Genomic DNA, 6475 nt, shown 5'->3' with positions numbered 1-6475 from the left:
CACCGGGAAGCCTTTTTGACATTTTCCTGGATTCATCCAAACTTTCTCTTTTTCAACACAACATCATTTTCTGTCAAATGTTGTATTTGTACAATGTTGTTTATCCTGTACATACGACATCTATTGCACGTCTGTCCGTCCTGGGAGAGGGATCCCTCCTCAGTTGCTCTCTCTGTGGTTTCTTCCATTTTTCACAAATAATTGATAAAAGATGCAAATATAGACTGGAAACAAGATAGTTGCCAGTTTTGGCAGTCTATCTAGTACTACAATGGCGAATATGCTCTTGGAAGGGTAGATACATGGTGGACTAGTATAGAAATAAATAAACTTAAGCTCATTAAAAATATGTTGTCAAAAGCATGCTTATGAATGTGGACATTTTTGCAAAAAAAATATTTATATTGTTAAATTCGAATATTTAAATTGGAGGATACTACGACCAACCTGGCACTTCATACTCGCGTTAGCTTGGCTCCGGTTTACTCGCTTCACCATTACATGCTAGTTTGCACGTCTTTCTACAGACGTAAAATGGATTGATTTCTTATTTTAAAAAAGTTGCACACCAGGTGGACAGAAACAAAGCGTGACAAACGAGGAAAGTTAAGATTTGGCTTTGGAGCATCCAACCACTGCAAATCGAGAGGAAGATGCTGGAGATGGAGTTTGTGGACAGACAACAGCTGCTCCCGTTATAAAAGAAAGGTACGAGCCATACATGTTGTTTATCCTGTACACACGACATCTATTGCACGTCTGTCCGTCCTGGGAGAGAGATCCCTCCTCAGTTGCTCTCCCTGAGGTTTCTTCCATTTTTCCCCCTTTAATTATGGGGTTTCTTTTAGGAAGTTTTTCCTTGTGCGATGCGAGGGTCTAAGGACAGAGGGTGTCGTAACCTCTACAGTCTGTAAAGCACACTGAGACAAATGTATAATTTGTGATATTGGGCTATACAAATAAATTTGATTTGAATGTAGCGCGGACACTGAGCATTCGATTGACAGCTCATTTGAGCCAATCGGAGCTTTCATGCATTATCTACAGCCATCAAGAGCCAATCAGTGTCAACTTGATAAGGAAGTGCCAGCCCTCTTCTTTTGTTTACAGACTGAGCCAGCAGCAGCCGAGTCTCCATATGAGTGGCGTATCGTGTAACCAATGAATGGCTGAACAGTTTGATACGTCATTTCCTATGTTTTTTTTTTACAAATGTTATTTATTTTCAAAATTATATTTATTATATTCAAGTTCAGAAGAAAATACAATAAAACCACTACAAATATTACAAAAATAGTGTTTATACTTCACTTACTCTGTGTAACATGCACGCCACGCTCACACAACGTGTCCAGTGTGAAAAGGGCCGTGGAGAGAAAATGACAACGCTAATAAATTGAACGATTACTGGAGAGATGCTGTAATCAGTCAGGAACATACCAAGCATGGTATTGTTTCTGTTGTGCACTATTATTCATACTTAACTAAAAATATTGAAGCCTTGAACACTGCTTCGTCTCTTTTGTCCCAGTTTGAATGTACCCCTCTGACAAAACACTTGGCCCCAGCCAGGCCCCCCCAGTGATATTGTTCTAGAACCACCACTGTTGCTTCATGAGGCTAGATGCAATGTATTTCTCCTGCAATAAATCATGTGGAATTTACTGGCCTTACAGTAAAAGAGGCAGCATGCTAAAATAAAATCTAAATCATAATCGATACAGACAGGGCTGTAATTGGACAGTTTTTGTATAGGAAACACACTTCTGTTTTGTATGCTCAGTCACTCTGGAAGATGTTTCACGTGGAGCCCTCCTTCCATCTCCCTCTCCTTTACGTTCTTTCCCTACCTCCCAAGTCCTGCTGCTCCAACAGGTGCCATATAAAGCCTCCTTGAACATACCAAAGAGTATTACCCCATCCCCCACACACACCCCAAATGCGAATGTCATTACCTCTGCAAAGTCCTGCAGACACACCATGGCATCCTGCCTGTGATAGAGCTTAGAAGGGGTCAGGGTATGTGGTAGGGAGGATTGTGGCTAGAAGAGTTGGCAGGCCCCCATGTGTAATTATTTAATGGAGTACTGCCAAGGTTGTGAACCGAGGGCAACACATTGTAACACTACATCTTTACACACCATGGAAAAATTAAGTACTGAAAGGTTTAACCGTCGTTTTCACTATCATTTCCACTATCGTTTTCACTATACATTCTGATTATTCTGATAAAAAAAATTAGGGCTGTCAAATTAACGTGTTAATTTCGATTAATTAATCACAGAAAAAATAACGCAACAAAAAAATTAACGTAGATTAATCGCACTCTTAGATGCCCCTTGACTCTACGTCACCAACACAGTGCGGCCACAGCAGTCTCGTCAACATGATGGAAGCAGATGAGAAAACGTTACTTGGCCAAGTGAATGGAAAGTTTACATTTAATAAACTTCCGGATGTAACTGTTGATGCTCTGTTCTGTGCGATTCCTGCAGAATTTTTTTTTTTAACCATCGGATAACTTCAAGCCTGAAATATCCCCTCAACGCAAAACACTTAGCAGATAGCTCGGAGCTAGCTAGCACCGCCGCTGATGCTAAAGTGAGCGACCCGTCTCGTCATACATCTTGATCAGGCGTTCAGACGCAGAATGAGTCGGTCTATCTGAGACACATTAACAACTCCATCAGGAAATGTATTGCAATGGACTGTAAGTGGTAGAGGACAGGGGGTTAACGGAGGCTTTACAGAAAGCATCAACACAACTTTTAAGCCACCACAACATAGGCTATTGCTTATTGTACAATGAAAGATGTTACGCCTGATTTGAAATTGCACTTTATGTCAAACTGATGGTCTGTGTTGTCTAAGATAATTGTGACAAACAAGATATTGGAGAAATAGTATTGGAATAAAAGACCTTTAAGTGTATAATGCCTACTCATTGAATCACTCATCTTCCAAAATCCATTTGAATATTTTGAAATGCTTCTCACAGCAAATATTGATATATGCGATTAATTTAGATTAATTAATCACAAAGCTTGTAATTAATTAGATTCATTTTTGTAATCGCTTAACAGCCCTAAAAAAAATACAAAATAATACAAAACAAGCTAAAACGTCAAACTGAAAGAACAAACTGGGGAAGACACTAGGAAGACACTAGGAAGACACAAGGAAGCACGAGGAAACACCAGGTAACATGGATGACGAACCGACAAGGCACAATGGGACAGACACACACACACACACACACACACACACACACACACACACACACACACACACACACACCTCAGGGTGTAACCGTGTCTGCAGCTTGAGCACTTGGTGTGGTAGTTAGTATGCACAGACTATTCTCAGTGGACTTTACTTTTCAGTGCGGTACAGTGCATGTGTTGACCTGTGTGTGAGTGATGCAGCTCTGGAGGCCCGGGCAGGAAAGTCAGGGGGGACACTGAAACGGGGGTCTCGAGAGTCAGGGTTTGGTGGTGCGCCCACTAGATGAATGGTAGGGAGGCACCACGTAGCTTCTTCGGGCTGTGCCCGGCCGGGCTCCATGGCAAACCCGGCCACCAGGCGCTGGGTATTATAGTGTGTGTCTGTGGTGGTCTACCAGGGACTGTAGTGATTGTACAGTCTGATTAGTGCAGGAAGAAAAGACCGGGTGAAGCAGCCTATCAATGAAGGAGCTGCCCAGTGCTGACCTGAATGGTGTGGCACATGTTTTCCAACCGCGATGACAGCTTGATCGTCATTTTTCTGTCTCCCACCACCTCCACAGTGTCCAGAGCTCTCCCCAGGACAGAGCTGGCCTTCTTAACCAGTCTGAGTCTCTTCCTGTCAGCAGCCGAGATGCCGCTTCCCCAGCAGACCAATAGAAGATAGCTGTTGCCACCACAGAGTCATAAAAGGTCTTCAGGAGTGCCCCCTGCACTCCAAAAGACCTAAGTCTAAGTCTAATTGTCGGACTAGTCAAGTTTATTGTTCAGGTGAACTTGTAAGATTGCACAATCTCAATGTTCTTTCCTTGGATGTTCAGTGCTGTGGGGGGAGAATGTTTATGCCTTATTAAGTCCACCACCAGCTCCTCTTTCCCTGCCTTGAGCTGGAGGTGGTTTGTCTGGCTGCAGACAGCAAAATCCTGGGTGATTTCTCTGTACTCCCTGTCGTCCCCATCAGAGGTGAGGCTGACAATTGCAGAGTTGTCTGAGAATTTTTGCAGGTGAAAGTTTGCCTGTGTTGTGGGTGAAGTCGGGAGGGTGAAGAGAAATTGAGCCACAACCATCAATGGGAACTACAATGATGGAGGTAACAAATATTAATGCATGCTCCCCAGGGCTGAAGAAGGTTATTTAAAACCCAGATTTGACTTTCTACCAGAAACCAAGAACTTTAATAAGCTTGTGTAAAATCTGGAGGACAAACAGTAGGTTGAATGACTTTTGTATTATATAAGTCATTTATAGAGAAGCAACACATGACAAAACATGAAATAGAAAATGTATAACAATTGCTTCAAAGTGAGGATGAACGAGACATTAATTAAAGATCCCGCTCTGTCAGAACTTTGGGTATTAATTTTGAAGCACAAACACTCTACTTCAAAGTCCAAGCAGTCAGATGATAAGACAGGTTTTACCACAGGTTCTGATGGTAGCTGTGAGCCTGTTGGACTTATTGTAAGTTGTTATGGTCAATTAATGTCTGCTAAATTAATGTAATGCACATCTGGACATGTGCAGTGTGCAACAGGGATCATCTTTGGAGTTTCCTTATATATTTTGTTTTTCTTTTTGTTTTTGGCCATGAGTGCCAGCTAAATTCAAGCCCTGACTTTTTCTTGAAACCTGGGGGTTTGTTTGTCGGTCTGATCCTCTGACTGCTCCTGTCTCTTAACCTAAGAATTATTTATAGTGATGTCACTCTGTTCGTACATCTCAGCTGTTAACTGGGTGACTACAATGTCATTGTTACTGATATAAATGATGGCTGAAATTGAGACACATTTTTTAAACTTGAACTTGCTGTATAAAATTAGTTGTTCTGAGGTCTAGAATGATTACAGAAATGAAACATCCTCATGAAACTTTAAAACTACAAATTACAGACTGAAGGCTTTTAGAGGATGTATGGCTTTCCTAGATATCGGTGACGTGCGGTGAGGTTCATGGCTGGGGAGTCAGATTTACAAATATATGAACCCAACTGAGTAGCTTATTCACCATTTTCTTGCCAGCATGAACATTGACTACTGGTTATTTTTCATATCTCATATCAACATTTTTTGTACACACACAGGCCATATTTGGCCAAAAAAGAACGTTACATTTATAGCGGCTCAGAGAGGTATTTGCTCTGAACCCTCCATAGCGTTTTTAGTCTGAAGCTTTGATTAATTTTAATACAGACTGCACTATTAACAAAATAATATTTTATTTACGGTCAAAATTCAGTTTTTAATTTAAATATTGGATTGTTTAGATCACATTTTCAATAAAATTGTGGTCTTTACTTGTAAAATCTTCCATTTTTGGCCGTCAGTCAGAGAAAGAAACTAAACTAAACGGTGCTACAGTGCAAGTGACTCTGATGTTAGCTAGCAGTAGCTTGTTGGTGCTACCGTCTCTGCGTAGAAGAAGAGGAGCTACACGAATCTGTGGGCTCACGTGCGCCCTCTTCAGTGTGGGCTCACGTGCGCCCTCTTCAGTGCGGCAGAGTACTGTCTGCCACACCTGGTGTTTTTTCACTGAGGTTTTATGTCACATCAGGAAGACTAAATATGTTACACACATATATTACATGCATTAACTGGACTATGGAAAGTCAGGACGCATAATAAAAGAGTCAGTAAACATTATATTGGCGACATACAGAAAGATAGCAACAGGCACGAGCCAAATGCATGCGCTCAACCTAGTTTGCGAGGGATTGCGCAATCTGAGGGAGGCTCAGCTCATCGCTGCCGCTGCTCGCATCTCTCCTGTATCTGAACAGAGAATACGCAAATTCAGTGATTTTGACTATAAAAATTATCAAAATGATTGGAATCATACAGAAAATGCAGTTATAGCACAGACCAGTGGACAAATATACATTTATCTTTATTTTATTGTTATTTGTTTTTTTACTTTTCATGATGCCTCCCCTGACTGCACGTCCCTGCTAGATATACATTAAGGTGTTTTCTCAGCAGTTTCCAGAACAGAAGTGCTCGGCATCCACTCGCCGGAAAAAAAATCTAAAGGTTTTTCTATGGTGTTTCTCAAGGTATTGGTGTCTTAATGTGGTATTTTGGAGGGATTTCTGACCTTTTTTATCGATTCTCGAGTGGTCAAATATGTTTGAATTATATACAACCTGTCCCCTCCTAAAAAAGACAAAGATGGGTCTATGTGGGTCTCTAAGGGTTAATAGCATACATTTAAGACCATATTTGGGAGCATTTCCTGATATAAAAAGTGTGGAAAAA

This window comes from Cottoperca gobio, chromosome 4, assembly GCF_900634415.1.
Source record: "Cottoperca gobio chromosome 4, fCotGob3.1, whole genome shotgun sequence".
NCBI lineage: Eukaryota > Metazoa > Chordata > Actinopteri > Perciformes > Bovichtidae > Cottoperca > Cottoperca gobio.
Note: the sequence above shows the minus strand (reverse complement) of the source record.